Below are 17,597 nucleotides of genomic sequence, written 5' to 3' on the forward strand. Positions count from 1 at the left end.
CTCACCGTGGGGAGCTCCAGTACTATTCCAGAAAAAGAAAGATGGGACACTTCGGCTATGTAGTGATTACCGAGGGTTGAATCAATCAACAGTCAAGAACAAGTATCCTATTCCTAGAATAGATGAGCTTCTTGATCGTCTTCAAGGTACAAAGATCTTCTCCAAGATTGATCTCAGGTCAGGCTACTATCAGATAAGGATCAAGGAAGAAGATATTCCAAAGACGGCCTTCAATACAAGATATGGGCACTTTGAGTTCCTAGTTATGTCATTCGGGCTTACAAATGCACCTGCCACCTTCATAGATTAATGCAAGATATCTTTAGACCATATCTTGATGATTTCGTACTTGTCTTCTTTGATGACACTTTATGTTGAGATATCGAGCTCCACTCGTGATACGCCAGGGTGACCGTTGTGTATTTATGTCACCGACTTGTCAGTTGCAGACGCGGTTGGTACACCGCCCATGAATAATAGCTACATGATAGCTATCCTTATCTACTCTAGTTCGTGGCTCAATTAGTATGCCACCTTAGTTAGTTGAGTTTGGTTTGAGACCCATATAGAGGGTTCTTCTATTTCTTTGTACTTGAGTTCTTTTGGCTTACACAACTAAGAAGAGGAAAACTGTTTTCAGCCTCCACCCTTGTGTGTCTTCCCCAATTGTGCAAGCAAGAAAGCTTCAAGCGAGACTCCTTCCTTCTCTCCCACAATCTTGACATGGTATCAGAGCCTTGTTCGTGGTAAGGAACTCAAGAAAGCAAGCCAAGCTCGCGGTGTTCTGGTAAGAGGAGCAGTGTTGCTTTCATCTTCTGTTTTGGGAGCAGATCTCTGCAGGTAGCACAGCCGGAAAGTGCAGGAGTGCATTGTCTCAGGTTGAGACGCCCTTCGCGGTGAAGCAAGAGGGCAGTATATGCTGCGGGCGAGGGCTTTAGCCATTGGCGACCTTGTTTTTTTTATTTGAGGCCATTTCGGGGCCTGTTTTGGAGGCGGAAGTTTTCTGCACGCACTCAGGAAAAGGCCCAGTTTTATGCTGTGCAGCCATTGTTCTACAGGTTGGTGAATAGTTACTATAAAAATTGCATTGTATGCTTGTGCGCAGAGACATTGGGAGTTACAGAATCATCCCTGTTGCCTGTTGATGCAAAATCGTCACTAGGAAGTGACTGTGTGGTCAAATACCACTTTCGCCAGTTTTGCAGATTTTCCCTTGTGAGGGTGAAGCTGTGGTTTTTGCAGTGACAGATTTTTTTGCAGTCTTCTGTAATGGCATCTGATTCTCTTTCACAGATTGTCACTGAAAAGCTTGACAAGAACAACTTCCAAGCATGGAAGTTTAGAATGACGAATTTCCTTATGGGAAAAGGATATTGGGAATTTGTTGCAGGAAATGAAGAAGAACCAGTTCTTCCTGATGTTCCCAATCAACAGCAAATGCAGGCATTTAAAGCATGGCATGAGAGAGCCAGGAAAGTTATGTATTGGCTGTCTATCAGCATTTCAGACTCTATGATTGTGCATATTCAGGATGCAAGTACGCCAAAGGAGGCATGGGATACTTCGTCAAAAATGTATAGCACAAATATGCAAGCCAGGAAAATGCAGCTCAAGCAAGAGTTGCACAATGTGCAAAGAGAAAATATGAGCATCAACGACTACCACATGAAGGTGAAGAAGATTGCAGATGCACTTGCTTCCATTGGGTCACCAGTGGAAGATGATGATTTAGTTTCCGTGACCTTGAATGGTCTAGGAAAGGATTATGCACAGTTTCAGACATCCATTTCAGTTCGTGAAAGATTTCCTGATTTTGAGGAGTTGATTGCTCTTCTAATTTCTGAGGAGCAAAGAAATGGTGGTGCATCTTCTTCATGAGAAACTTCAAAAGAAGCTGTCTTCTACTCAAATGCTGGAAGAGGTAGAGGCAGAGGTAGAGGAGGCCGATATGGAGGCCATGGTAGAAATCAGAATATGCAGCAAACTCAAGAAAACTAGTCCTATGGAGGAGGACGTGGTAACTCTAGAGGCAGGGGGAGCCAAAGAGGTCGTGGTGGATGGCAAAGAGGCCAAAATGCAAACATTAATGTTGAATGCTACTATTGTGGTAAAATGGGTCATATGGCTAAAGACCGCTATAAAAAGCAGAATGACATCATGAATGGAAAACTGCAACAAGGAAATTATGCATCCTCTAGTAGACAGGGTGATGACAGAAATGAGCATCTGTTTATGGTGCAGCACATGAACAACTCTGTGACAAATGCAGAAGAAAGCAATGATGTATGGTATGTTGACTCAGGTGCATCAAACCACATGACAGGTCATGCAGAATGGATGGAGGATGCAAGGAAAATGGAAAAACCAGGATTTGTGGAGACTGGTGATGATACTGCACATCCTATTGTGCAGATTGGAAAAATTCCCTTGTCTATGCAGGATGGGAAAAAGAAATACCTGTCCGATGTATTTCATGTCCCGAATATCACCAAGAATCTGGTTTCTGTTGGTCAAATGGTTGAACAGGGCTTGCAGGTCAGATTTAATCCTCATGGATGCTTTGTTGAGGATATGAAAAATAAAGGTCCCTTGATAGCAAAAGGAAAGAAAAAGGGCAGAATGTTTACATTGGATGCAGACATGTCTGAATTGAGTGCAGCAATGTTTGCACATGGGACCGGTGTAGTTGCAGATATTGATATCTGGCATAAACGCATTGGTCGTGTTAATGTACAGCGACTTAAATCAATGCAGGCCCAAAATATTGTTGCAGGTTTGCCAAAACTCAAGGTTGTAGAAATGCATAAGGTATGTGAAGCTTGTCAATTTGGAAAACAGGCAAGGAAACCATTTCCTAGACATGTTCAAGAGAGTAAGAAGCCATTGGAATTAATCCACTCTGATGTGTGGACAACTAAAGCTGCATCTCTTGGAGGCTATCATTATTTTGTCAGTTTTATTGATGACTATAGCAGAAAAGTTTGGGTGTATTTTATGAAAAAGAAAAGTGAAGTTTTTGGGCATTTCAAAACTCTTAAAGCGATGGTTGAAAAAGAAACAGGCCTGCAGATAAAATGCCTAAGGTCAGATGGAGGGGGAGAGTACCTCTCAAATGAGTTTGCAAGGTTCCTGCAGGAGCACGGCATAAAGCAGCAATATTCATGCAGTCATACCCCACAACAAAATGGAATTGCAGAAAGGAAAAACAGGCATATTGGAGAGGTATCTCGTGCCATGCTCAATGAAAAAGACTTGCCAGATTTTTATTGGGCTGAAGTAGTTGCTACAGCAGTCTACATAATGGACAGGACTCCCATTGCAACAATACATGGAATGACTCCAGAGGAGAGGTATACAGGTAGGAAACTAGATATTTCTCATTTGAAAAATTTTGGTTGCATTGCCTATGTACATGTGCCAGATGAGTTGAGATCCAAGTTGGATCCAAAAGCTGAGAAGTGCATCTTTATTGGTTACTCTCTACAGCAAAAAGGGTATAGATGCTATAACCCTTCTACTCGTAAGTTTACAGTGAGCAGAGATGTTGTTTTTGATGAGATGAGTAGCTGGTATAAACCAGTAAATGTGATTGATGATGTAGATGCACAAAATGGTAATGCTGCACAGAATTCACAACAGCAGTCACAAAATATTAGTGGACCTGGAGCGTCCTCTAGCAGTGGTTCACATTCTTCGCCATGGACAGGCAGATTGAGATCAGGAGAATCTTCTCAAAGTAATGCAGATAGTGGTATGCATGTATCACGAAAAGGAAAAGAGAAGGTTGATCAGCCCATGTTTGATGTGAATGTAGGTCACTCTTATGTGGATGGTGAATCCAGTGACTCAGAACAGAGCATTGATCATGAGTTGGGTATTCCTTCTATTGTTACACCTGGAGTAAGGAAGACCAGGGATGTTTTGAGAGCACCTGGGAGTGAACCTACTTTGCGTAGGTCTACGAGAGCTAGGTATCCTGTGGATAGGCTGAAATATGATGGATTTACAGCCATTCACTATGCATATATGGTCAAAGTGATACAGGAACCAGAACCCACTTCTTTTGAGGAAGCCATGGGAAAAGAAAAATGGGAGAAAGCCATTGATGAAGAAATGGATGCCTTGGAAGCTAATGCTACATGGGAATTGGTACCTTTGCCTAAAGGTAAAAATGCAATTGGTTGTAAGTGGGTTGATAAGGTGAAGCACAATGCAGATGGTTCTGTGAACAGATACAAGGCAAGATTAGTAGTCAAGGGGTATGCACAAACATATGGTATTGACTATGAAGAAACATTCAGTCCGGTTGCAAGGATGGCAACCGTAAGAGCGGTCATTGCTATGGCTGCATCAAAGGGATGGTCTTTACATCAGATGGATGTAAAGAATGCCTTCTTGCATGGTGATTTGCAAGAAGAGGTCTATATGGAGCAGCCACCAGGTTATGTGCATGCTGTTCATCCTGAGTTTGTTTGCAGGTTGAAGAAAGCCTTGTATGGCTTGAAGCAAGCACCTAGAGCATGGTCTGACAAGATAGGACAGTATCTTGTCAGTATTGGCTTTCAGATTTCCAAGGCAGATTTCTCACTTTATGTGAGAAAAATAGAGAAAGGTATTATGCTACTTGTCATTTATGTTGATGATTTGATTATAACAGGTGACAGTGATGAAGATATCCTTCATGTGAAAATGCTATTGAAGCAGAAGTTTGAGATGAAGGATTTGGGAGAGCTGCATTATTTCTTGGGCATTGAGGTGATTAGATCACCAAGTGGGATACAGCTCTTGCAGAGGCAGTATGGATTGGACATGCTGTCCAAATATGGGATGACAGGCTGTAAGCCTATTTTAGTTCCTTTGGAGCAGAATGTGAAGCTGAGCACAGATGCAGGTGAGCTTCTAGAAGACCCTACTATGTACAGAAACATAGTAGGAAGTTTGATTTATATGACTATTACCAGGCCAGATTTGAGCTATGTTGTTGGATTGGTAAGTCAGTTTATGCAGGCTCCAAGGAAACCACATTTGGATGCGGCTAGACGCATACTCAGGTATGTGAAGTCCACATTGCAGTATGGACTATTTTATGAGATTGGGGTTCAGATACAGTTGCATGGATACACTGATGCTGATTGGGCTGGTAGTATTTCTGATAGACGATCTACCAGTGGATATGTGTTCTCTTTTGGGAGTGCTGCAGTCACTTGGAGCAGCAAGAAACAGCCTACAGTTGCCTTGTCGAGCACAGAGGCTGAGTACAGGGGTGCAGCAATGGCTGCATGTGAGGTAGCTTGGTTGCATAAGCTACTTTATTATATGCATCAGTCTACAGATGGACCAGTTGTCATTTATTGTGACAACATGAGTAGTATACACTTGGCAAATAACCCAGTCTATCATGTTAGAACAATGCACATTGAGGTGCATTATCACTATGTGCGAGAGAGGGTTTTACTAGGTCTTATTGATCTAGTTTATGTCAGCACAGAGGATCAGGTAGCTGACATTTTAACGAAGGCATTGGGCGCAGAGAAGCTGCGCAAGTTCAGAGACATGCTTGGTGTGTAGGAATTGGGATTGAGCTCGAGGGGGAGTGTTGAGATATCGAGCTCCACTCGTGATACGCCAGGGTGACCGTTGTGTATTTATGTCACCGACTTGTCAGTTGCAGACGCGGTTGGTACACCGCCCATGAATAATAGCTACATGATAGCTATCCTTATCTACTCTAGTTGGTGGCTCAGTTAGTATGCCACCTTAGTTAGTTGAGTTTGGTTTGAGACCCATATAGAGGGTTCTTCTATTTCTTTGTACTTGAGTTCTTTTGGCTTACACAACTAAGAAGAGGAAAACTGTTTTCAGCCTCCACCCTTGTGTGTCTTCCCCCATTGTGCAAGCAAGAAAGCTTCAAGCGAGACTCCTTCCTTCTCTCCCACAATCTTGACACTTTAGTCTATTCTAAACAAGAAGAAGATCATGAACCTCAACTTCGGATTGTCCTTGAGACAATGAGGTCTCATAAGCTATATGCAAAAATGAAGAAGTGTGCATTCTTCAAGCGTCAGATTGAATATCTGGGATTCATAGTATCATCAGAAGGAATATCAGTAGACCCAACCAGATGTGCTTGAATGGCCAATACCATTATCCGTCAAAGAGATACGTAGCTTTCTTGGATTGACAGGATGGTATAGGGTCTTCATCAAAAACTATTCTTTGATTGCAACACCTCTTACAAACTTACTAAAGAAGCAGACTTCCATTACATGGTCAATTTTCGAACAAAATAGCTTCGACAAATTGAAGCAAAGTTTGGTATCAGCACCTATTCTAAAACTTCCTGACCTCAATAAGGAGTTCGAGGTAGTAACTGATGCTAACATTCTTGCCTTGGGGTGTGTACTTATGCAGGAAGGTCATCCAGTAGCATACTCTTCAAGGAAATTGAAGAGTCATGAAAATAATTATGGCACGCATGATCTGGAATTACTAGATGTCATCCATGCTCTAAAGCTTTGGAGACACTACCTGTTGGGTAACAAGTTTACTCTAGTAACCGATTGTAAGAGTTCAAATGGATTTTTACCCAGAACGAGCTCAACATGAGGCAACATCGGTGGATTGAAGTATTGGAGGAATATGATTTTGAAATCAAGTACCGATCGGGGAAGGAGAATGTAGTTGCCGATGCACTCAGTCGCAAGGCATTCCTAAACTCCCTAATCTTGCAGAATCCATCAACGGCCAGATCTCTGGCTACAAAAGTATCTATGCCAAACAACCCTATACTTGAACTAGCTAGAGAGGAAGCATGCCATGATTTGGCCTACCAAACAATGATAAATGAAATATCTACCAAGGAGCAGAATCAGAAGTTGCAAGCTAAGTATCATGAATTTTCCATTGATAATGGACTTGTCTACTACAGAACAAGGCTGTGTATACCAGCAAGCCAGTCACTTAAGCAGAAGATATTATGGGAAGCTCATGATTCTCCTTTCGCAGGACATCCTGGCTATGCTAAGACTCTTAATGCAGTTAGAAAGAGCTACCATTGGGAGAGGCTTAAAGGTGACGTTCTCAAATATGTCACTGAGTGTTTGTCTTGCCAACGTATCAAAGCCGAACATGTCATGATGCCAGGGAAACTGCAACCGCTTGACATTCCCCAAATGAAATGGGAATTCATCAGTATGGATTTTGTTGTGGGCTTACCCCAAGTCCAAGGAGGATACAATTCCATTATGGTTGTGGTTGACATGCTTACCAAGGTTGCACACCTGATTCCAGTAAAGACAAACTATAAAGCCTCGGACATTGCAAGATTGTTTATCAAGGAGATATTCAAGCTACATGGGTTACCTAGAAGATTCATTAGTGATCAAGATTCTCTCTTCACATCACACTTCTGGAGAGCTATCTTTGAAGCTATTGGGACTCAACTCTGTTTTAGCACCGCTTACCATCCCCAAACAGATGGCCAAACAGAGCGAGTAAATCAAATCATCGAGGATATGCTTAGGGCATACTGTTGTCGAGAGCCAAAGAGGTGGATTCAATACTTGCCAATAGTTGAATTTGCCTACAATGCTTCTTACCAGCAGAGCATTCTGATGACTCCTTTCCAGGCATTGTATGGTCATGATTGTCGAAGTCCCCTAAACTTTTCTGATCCAACCCTAAGAGTTGAAGCGTCAAGATAGATGTTGGAAGACATGGATGATCAAATAAAGTCAATAAGACAAGACATACAAGCGGCCAAGGATAGACAAAAGGCATATGCAGATTTGAAACGTCAAGAAAGAGTCTTCGAAGAAGGAGACATGGTCTTCATTCGTGTACACCCTAAAAAGAGTTCTCTATCCCTAGGAGAATGCAAGAAGCTAAGTCCAAGGTATTGTGGGCCGTACAAAATCCTCAAATGCCTAGGACCTAATGCTTATAGATTGCAAATCCCTGAGAACCTAAAAGTTCACAATGTATTCCATATCAGCCTATTGAAAAAATATGTACCCAACCCTAATCATGTACTTGATGACCAACAAATTGTAATGCCTAGTCAAGGAGTCCTTGAACTAAGGCCGGATAGGATCTTAGATGTTAGGGAGAGACAGTTAAGATCTAGAACCTTAAGAGAATGCCTCGTCCAGTGGAAAGATTATTTCGAAGAGGATGCCACCTGGGTAGATGAAGGCACTCTCAACCATCAGTATCCCCAGTTTATCTCGAGATGAGGACATCTCGATTCTTCTAGGGACAAAAAAAAAAAAAAAAAAAAAAAAAAAAAAAAAAAAAAAAAAAAAAAAAAAAAAAAAAAAAAAAAAAAAAAAAAAAAAAAAAAAAAAAAAAAAAAAAAAAAAAAAAAAAAAAAAAAAAAAAAAAAAAAAAAAAAAAAAAAAAAAAAAAAAAAAAAAAAAAAAAAAAAAAAAAAAAAAAAAAAAAAAAAAAAAAAAAAAAAAAAAAAAAAAAAAAAAAACACCTCCCACATGGCTTTCTTCTTCTTCTTCTTCTTCTTCTTCTTCTTCTTCTTCTTCTTCTTCTTCTTCTTCTTCGGTCACCCAGTCGGCCTCTGTCATCCCAGTCCGTGCCCCCAGCTGCTGTCGAAACGCCGCGGAGTCTCCGTTTGTGCTCCCCCCTCCCACGTGGCAGCTTTACAAGCTTCCTGGGGGGGAAGCTTCTAAAGGGCCATCTTAGCCCCCTTTCACCCCCATGCTAAAGCCCTTTCCCCTTTTCCTTGGAGACCCCCCTGCCCCCCCCCCCCCCCCGCCCCCCCCCCCCCCCCGGTTTTAATCCTCTTAAGGGCCTTTCACCCCCTTGTTGTGTCTTTCAAAAACATTATTATTACCCCCGTGTCCTAAAAACCCCCAAGGCCCCCTTCTTATGTTTTTTGGAACCTCACCCCCCCTCGTGTTTAAAGGATCATAAGCCCCTCTTTCCACAATAAAGAGTGGGCTTAGAGGTCCTATTATTACTCCTCCCCCCCCCCCCCCCCCCCCCCCGCGGTGCTTTTAAAAGTCACATAGCCCCTTTCCTTAAGTCCCTTTTTCATATTTTATAAATCCTCAAGCCCCCTTTTCCTTGGAACCACACCCCCCGTGTATTAACCCTTAAACCCTTTCCTTGGACATCCTGAAACCACACCCCCCGTGTCAATCCCTTAAACCCCTATCCCTTTTCTTTGGAACCACCCCTCTTTCCTCCGTGTTTAAACCTTCCCTAGCCCCTCCCCTTGTGGCGTATTGAAACCCCCTTTTAAGTTTGACTTAAGGGTCCTTCGACCTTATTTATAACCTTTACGGTTACTATATCCCCTTAGAAGTTCTCTCCTGCACCTTGTGTTTTTTCCTTTCCTTTTCGTTCCTCGTTTGAGTGAGTCATTAGAAGACCATTAAGCCTTCCCCATGGCTTCAATGGGTCTTAATAGTAGAAGACTCTGAAACACCCTTTCGAATTTCCCTGACTTCCAAGGAGGGAGCCTTCCAAAAAACTACAATCGACAAGCAGTGCAAGGAAGTGACGGTGGAATTCCTAGGAGGAGTTGTAGAGCTACTTCCACGTTCAAAAAACTACAATTGCGATGCCTCCTAAGAAAGTCCAAGGCGTAGCCGCGGGAGGGTCATCTCCCGGTATCCATGTGGATATCTCACCCCAAAACCATGTTTTTCTTCTTGGCTTTAATTCGGTTTTAAGTCGATCATGCAAAGAGAAATTGTTAGGGATAGGACATATTTGTCCGAGTTATTTGTAATGGAAGAGTTTAGCTTTTTTGAATGAATGATAATGTATAGAACTTAGTTTCCTTCGAATTACGTCAAGCATTATAAATTACGAGCAAGATTATCCATTTACTATAGTAGTATATTTTAGTTAAATCCTAAAGGTATAGAAATTATATCTTGCACCATTAGTCTTATTCCTTTCGAAACAAATCATTGAAAATGATTAAATTCATGAAAGGTTTCTTTCGTTTCTCAAATTACTAGGAAGTTATCATTGTTAGTTGCACATATTAGCAAAGGAAATGTTTGTTATTTGACATGAGTTCATCTGCAAGAAAAAGGAAGTTTAAATTGAACTGTATTGACTGAAAAGTAAATTGTCACAAGGATAGCAAAACCGTGACAAGACGATTAATATTACCTTCCAAAAGATATCCAAACCAATCTAAACATAGAAATATTCATACCCTAAGCACTTGACTACTTTCCTTATTGTAGGGTCAAAAAAAAAAAATCGTAAAGATAAAGAACTAGGGCTGTTCCCGAGATCCTTAAAAAAGAAACCCTGGGCCCGACATACGTCAGCTTAAAGGATCTAAAACGGATTATTCCATCGCAGGACTTGCACAGCAAGTACGAAATCATTTAGTCTTGTGATTGATTCACAAGGAGAAAGGGAAAAAAAAAAAACTCAACAAGGATGGCAGATCCCTACGCAAGTTATCTTGCAAAAGGACGTATTTTTGGATATCCTTCTAAATAAGGAAAGTTGTAAACCGAAAACTAGCATATCTAAGGAACTTTAGGGTTGACCAAGTTGGGTTAATAAGGTACGCCCTACACTAGAATGTAAAGGAACTTGCCAATTTATAAGACACCTTGGGAATGAGTGCTGATACACTCAAAAGGAAAGAACACTTCCTTAGCAGTTTGCCAAACAACACGGTTGATTAATGGAAATGTTTGTGCTTGCTAGAGATTTTAGGGCTCTATTTGAATTATGAATTACAAATTAAATGAGTACCTATACTTTAGGATAAAGGCCTGAAGGAAGAGGCAGTTTCAATTACCCCCGACTACCTGCCTAACCCTAATCAAGGGGGTTGTTCACCGCGCCGGGAACGTGGACCGAACCCACCGTGAGAGGTCTCTTCGTTGAGCTCTACTTGGAGTAGGAGGACGCTTGGGTGCCAGGGGGGCTCTGGCCGTAAATCTCTCGCCTTCCGGGTCCTGCACAAGAGGCTAACGTGACTCGGGATTGGATCTCGAGGCCCGCATACTAGTTTACAGGCGGAAGCTTGGAATAGTGATCCCTGGGGATTACTAGATAGCCTTCCGGCAGATTATGGACAAGCCTACGAGCGAAACTCCTTGTATTTCAAAGATAAAATGATGAAATGTTAAAAAAGAACTTGCTTGATATTGTTTTTCTATGTCACGTGATAAGATTAAGTGAAGGAACCAGTGCTTAACAAGATTAATTAAAGAAGCTGATTGTTATATGTCAAATTAATATGCCCGGGGGGTCCACCTTACAAAATCATGGATATCACGTGCGTGCAAAGGCATATTTTAAAACCCCTCTGTAACCTTTTTTGCCCTATTTAATATATACCTCCTGTTATCTTTGTGGTATATTATAACAACCCTCCTGTAATTTTAAAATTTTAAGCTTATGCATTTCTCCCCCCCCTCCCTGTATAATTTACATTACAAGATCTTTGGTACTACGCAAGAGTGGATTGCCAGACCCGATGAAGAGAAGTCCCTAACTATGAAGAGAAGTGTTCAATGAGTTTCTAGATTGAGAAAGCAAAATGCCCAATGAATATGCAAAAAAATACACGTGTTAGATATGCAATTGAACTCTTGCTTGAAGAATCAACGACGAGTATCAAAATACAACTAGATGGGACATCTTCGTCAGAACTCTTCACTGCTTCGGCCTTCAGTTTTGCAATCCCTGGCCCAGCACCTGTTAGTGCACTCTCCACTATATATGTGTATCCCTATAGGAGTATTGGTGGTTGCAGGTGGCTCGGGGCACTTTTTACTCCCCCTAAGGGAGGTTTTTTCCCCCAGGCTAATAATAGCCCATGTGACCTCATCAGGAGGCTAGGGGCAGTATTATTAGGCTAGTTCTAGGCTTTTTATGCTTAGCAAGCACAGTGCTTAGCACTAGTGCCTATTATGCACAAATCCCTAATCTAGGGTTGTGTGCTTATGATTGAGGTGTATCTTTTTGATGATATACTTTTTTCCCGTCACGTAACTTTAGCTCACCCTTGCTTCCCTCACTCTGTGTGTACTTTCTTGCTTCTTCATTTGGTATCAGAGCCATCCCATCACTCCCGTGAGCATCCCATCGCGTACCCTCAGCTCGTGAGCTTCATATCGACTCAAGACATTCTGGAATTGACAGGAACTGCTGCAAAACAGGCCGCCGCCACTCTTTTCAGCATATGGGAGGTTGTACCTTCGATTTGGTCGCGGGAATCAGCACCAGACTCTCACACGTGTGGTCGCGCTCAGTTCTAGACCTGCAGTCGCCCCCTGTCGAGGGTCTTTGAAAGCTTCTACAGCCTCATACACATGCTCAAGACAGCCTACAAGCTGATAACCTCAGGCGCGCACAGTTTTAGAACAGTTTCGAGGTCATTCTCAGCCTGTTCAGGTCAAATCGACAGGGAAAATAGCTCCAGGAGCTGTTTCGCCACATCGCGCCTCATTAACAGGGCTGTACAGACCTGTACATGCTGTGTCGACACTTGATTCAGTCATTAAATCAACCCAGTATCACTTTCGATTGAGCGCACTGCTGAAAACAGCTTCCAGAAGCAATAAACAGTTCAATTTTGATCTGTTCCAGCTTGTATTTGCAGCGCAGCAGTGATTAACAACCTGTGGGTTTGTGAAAACGACTGTATTTGCTGTTACCAGCTCTCCCGTGACTTGTGGGTTCTCCCGAGGACCGATACAAGTGTGAAAAATTGGGGCTTTTGCCACCAGGGTGTTGCTGTAGCTGATTTTATGCATTGGGCAGCGTGTACGCAACAATTGTGATCAGATTTACCCTTCCAATCAAGGGGCTTTTCGACATTTCTTGTGTGTATGCCTTGTTTACACTTGGTACAACAAGATTGTGCCTATCCACTCAGGAATTGAGTGAGAAATTGGGGGATTTTATGCTTTATTGTGGTGCAGCAGAACAGGAACACTGTGTGACAGTGTGTGTGGATGCTATGCTCTCAATTTGAACACTGAGAAGGGATTACAGTTTTGGGACAGATTTGTATGCATTGACATTGCCCTTATGCAGTGGGACAGAGTAAAGCAAGTGATTGTGTCTAAATCTCGGAAGAGATATTTTGTTTTGGGATTTTCCTTTTATTTTTCTTTCAGGTGATTCTTGTGCAATACACCCTACGCAATGGGCAAGGATGGTGTGTTGGATTTGCTCTCTGTTGAGAACAAGCTTGATGGGAGCTCCAACTACCCACTGTGGTCATATATGATGAATCACATACTAGTGGCACACGGGTTTAGCAAGATTGTGGAGGGTTCAGAACCTCGTCCTGGCTCTCGTGTGACCTCAGACATGGATGAGGACTCCACTAGTACCACTGGCAGAAGAGGTATTCCAGCTCCACCCCCAGCTCCCACCACAGATGCACAGCAGAAGTGGGATGAGAGGGATGCTAAAGCACATGCTATGATAGCATTGTCGGTCAAAGTTGCGCTTATACCTCACATACGGTCTTGTAAGTCCGCTAAGGAGGCATGGGACACCCTGGCTAACCTTTATCAGGTACGCAATGAAGCCAGGGTAGCCTATCTTAAAAGGCAGCTTGATCATTTAGTGATGCATGAAGGAGAGACTATGGATAGCTTCATTACCAAGCTTAAGGACTTGCGTGAGCAGTTGATTTCCTTAGGGGAAGACATGACAGATGGGTCTATGGTCACTGTAATGCTGAATGGTATTCCTGAGTCTTATCAGGCTCTTGCTTCTACATTGAGGTTAATCATGCAAGGGAATCCTGATTCCTTTCGCTTTGACAACCTAGTGCAGATACTATTGCAGGAGGAACAGTCAAGAGAAAACAGGAGCATACTTCAGCAGGGTGATCAGGCCTTCATGGCAAGTCAAAAGGGCAAGGGTAAAGCTGTGTCTGGGGCTGCATATAAACCAAAAACAGCAGCCAACCAGCCAACTGTCAGTGGGGAAAAAGATGAAAATCAGCCCAAGAAAAAGGGGAAATGTCATTATTGCAGGAAACCGGGTCACTATATTGGTGAATGCCGGAAAAGAATTGCAAAAGAGAAGGAAAAGGGCACAAAGAAGGAAGCAAATGTAGCACAGGCAGATGCATCTAGTGCAGAGAAGAAGGAGACAGCCAATCTGTCCATTGTCTCGCATGGAGACGAGGACTTTGATGATGAGTGGGCTTGTACAGTATCATGCTCGTACAACCCTTCTATGCACACTACAGATGAATCATGCCTCTCTGTGACCTCTCAGGAGGATTGGTATTTTGACTCAGGTGCTAGTAAGCACATTACCTCACAGAGGAATTTATTTTCAGTTTTTGATGCTACCTCCGAGAGAGGTACAGTTACATGTGCCAATAACTCCGCTTATGCTATACAAGGAGTTGGCAAGATTGTACTTACAGCCACACAAGGTGGATCTTTTACACTCACAGATGTACTTTATGTTCCAGGAATCCAGAAGAATCTCCTTTCCGTCCCTGCTATTGCCATGGGAGGACTTGAGGTGACATTTTCTGGAAGGAAATGCACAGTGCATGACCTTTCTGATGAGGGTTGCATTGTTGCAACAGGTACTTTATGTCGTGGGTTGTATAGATTGGATCACTACAGGGCTGGAGTACATGATGCTTATGCTGTGATTACTAGTGATCAGTTGGCCATTGCTGAGCTGTGGCATGCCAGGATGGGCCACCTACACTTCAGGGGTTTACAGAGATTGCAGGCACATTCTATGGTGGAGGACATGCCACCCATACAGTTACCCTCTCGTCATGTGTGCGAGGGATGCATATTGGGCAAAATGCACAGGACCCTAGTGCCTAAGTTGTCCACATATGGGGCTTCCAGGAAATTGCAGCTCGTTCATTCAGATGTTTGCGGTCCTATGAGGACCAAGTCCATAGGTGGCTGTGCATACTTCGTTACATTCATTGATGATTTTACATGCTACTCTTGGGTTTATGGACTGAGGCATAAATCGGAGGTGGAAGCACGGTTCAAAGACTTTATTTACCCATACAGTTACCCTCTCGTCATGTGTGCAAGGGATGCATATTGGGCAAAATGCACAGGACCCCAGTGCCTAAGTTGTCCACATATGGGGCTGCCAGGAAATTGCAGCTCGTTCATTCAGATGTTTGCGGTCCTATGAGGACCAAGTCCATAGGTGGCTGTGCATACTTCGTTACATTCATTGATGATTTTACATGCTACTCTTGGGTTTATGGACTGAGGCATAAATCGGAGGTGGAAGCACGGTTCAAAGACTTTATTTTGTTGCAGGAGAATCTTACACAGGAAAAGGTTGCCACCCTTCGTACCGATCGAGGGGGGGAATACATGTCTCATACTTTTCATGCTTTCTTGGCAAGCAAGGGTATTGCCCATCAGTGCACTGTGCCATACACACCCCAGCAGAATGGTAAAGCTGAAAGGTTCAACCGTACTGTGATGGAAATGGCCAGATGCATGCTTAAGGGGAAGGGCCTCCCTAACAAATTTTGGATGGAAGCACTGCAGTGCAGCAATTATGTGCTGAATAGGTGCCTAAAGAAAGCTTTGCAGAAGTATGAGAGGACTCCATTTGAGATGTGGACCGGCAGGAAGCCTTCTGTCAAAGGCTTCAAGGTTTTTGGATGCTTGAGTTATGCCTTAGTGCCACAGCATCAGAGGGGTAAGTTGGATGACAAGGCTGTAAGATGCATTTTTGTTGGTTATAGCAGTGAAAGCAAGGGCTATCGGCTGTACCATCCTGGTACACAGAAGATTCTAACCAGCAGAGATGTTACATTTGCAGAGGAGCAGAATTTTGATTGGTCTACGCTCCGTAGGCAACCAGAAATTTACAGTCATCATGTCTTCGAATTGCTCCTGCCCCAGGAGGGAAGAAGTGCAGCCACAAATTTACCACGGGTTGTTGACATTGTGGGGCCTGTAGCAGATGCAATTCAGCCCCAAAATCAGCTCGGTACAGCTGGTATACAGCCAGCAACAAATGTTATTGATCCTACTGGTGCAGCTCATGATTTAGTACAGTCACAGGCTGATTTGCCACAGCCATCATCCGAGCACATGGCAGTCCCTGAAGTGTCCAGACGGGTGCCTAGGTGGTTGCTAGATACATTGCGGGACAGCCACATTGATGTTCCTTTGCCTACCAGGACAAGATCCCGCCATGCTCATGGGATGAGTATTGATTATCATGCATGTGAGGGCACATACAGTGAGGATGAACCCACTCAGGTGGATGAGCCTGTCTCTTTTGAGGAGGCAGCAGAAGACCCAAATTGGATGCAGGCCATGCAATCAGAATATGATAGCATCATGAAGAATGAGACATGGTATCTGACAGACTTGCCTCTAGGTAAGAAGGCCATAGGGGTTAAGTGGGTGTATCAAATCAAACGGAATGCAGATGGCACAGTGTCACGCTACAAAGCCCGTTTGGTTGCAAAAGGGTATGCTCAGGAGAAGGGCATAGATTATGATGAGACATTTGCACCCACGTCTCGCATGACCACAGTCAGATGCATGATTGCCTTGGCTGGTCAGTTTGGATGGACTATCCATCAGTTGGACATTACTACAGCTTTCCTGAATGGTGATATCCATGAGGAAGTTTATGTACAGCAGCCCACTGGCTTTAGAGTTAGGGGGCAGGAAGCCAAAGTTTGCAGATTGCAGAAGGCTCTATATGGGTTGAAACAGTCCCCTAGAGCATGGTATGAGAAGATTGATTCTTACTTGGCTTCCCAAGGCTTTCTGAAGAGTTCAGCTGAGAGCACTCTATATGTCAAGAGTGCAGAGGATATGTTTCTGATTTTAGTTCTATATGTTGATGACATGCTGCTCACGGGGCCACAGAAAGTGCATATTGCAGCTTTTAAAGCTGAATTACAGCACCGCTTTGAAATGTCAGATCTTGGTCCGTTGTATTACTATTTGGGTATACAGTTTATGCAGACATCAGGGGGCATATATTTGCAGCAATCTATGTATATTCAGAAATTGCTACAGAAGTTTTCCTTTCAGGATTGCAAACCGGTTGCCACTCCCGTGGAATCAGGTGTAAAGTTGAGTCTTGAGGATGCAGGAGAACTTTTTGATGCCACTGTATATAAGCAGGCTGTTGGATCATTACTGTATTTATGCAACACTCGGCCAGACATACAGTATGGGGTATCCGTATTGAGCAGATTTATGCACTGTCCAGGCACAAAACATTGGCAGGCTGTGAAGAGAATATTTAGATATCTCCAGGGTACTATGCATCTTGGATTGTTTTACCCCAGGGGGGATGCTTCATGCTTGCAGGGCTACAGTGATTCAGACTGGGCAGGAGATTATGACACAAGGGTGTCCACTTCCGGTTATTGTTTCTTCTTGGGTGATGCATGCATTTCATTACCAGGTCCAATGCCAGACCCTTTGCGCAAAAAGGGCTTCATTTCCTGAATAGGAGCAACAGAACTTTGCCTTATCTTGCTCATGATAGGAGCCTCCACTTTTATGTCAGTTTCAGTGCTCAAGAGGGAGAGGGAGACCTCCCCTTCAGGCATAGGAGATGGATCTGTTAATTCACCTGTCACAAAACTCTGCCTGGTT

The sequence above is a fragment of the Lygodium microphyllum genome, chromosome 5 (genome assembly GCF_053477565.2).
Source record: "Lygodium microphyllum isolate KBCC chromosome 5, Lygodium_microphyllum_v1.1.10, whole genome shotgun sequence".
Lineage (NCBI taxonomy): Eukaryota > Viridiplantae > Streptophyta > Polypodiopsida > Schizaeales > Lygodiaceae > Lygodium > Lygodium microphyllum.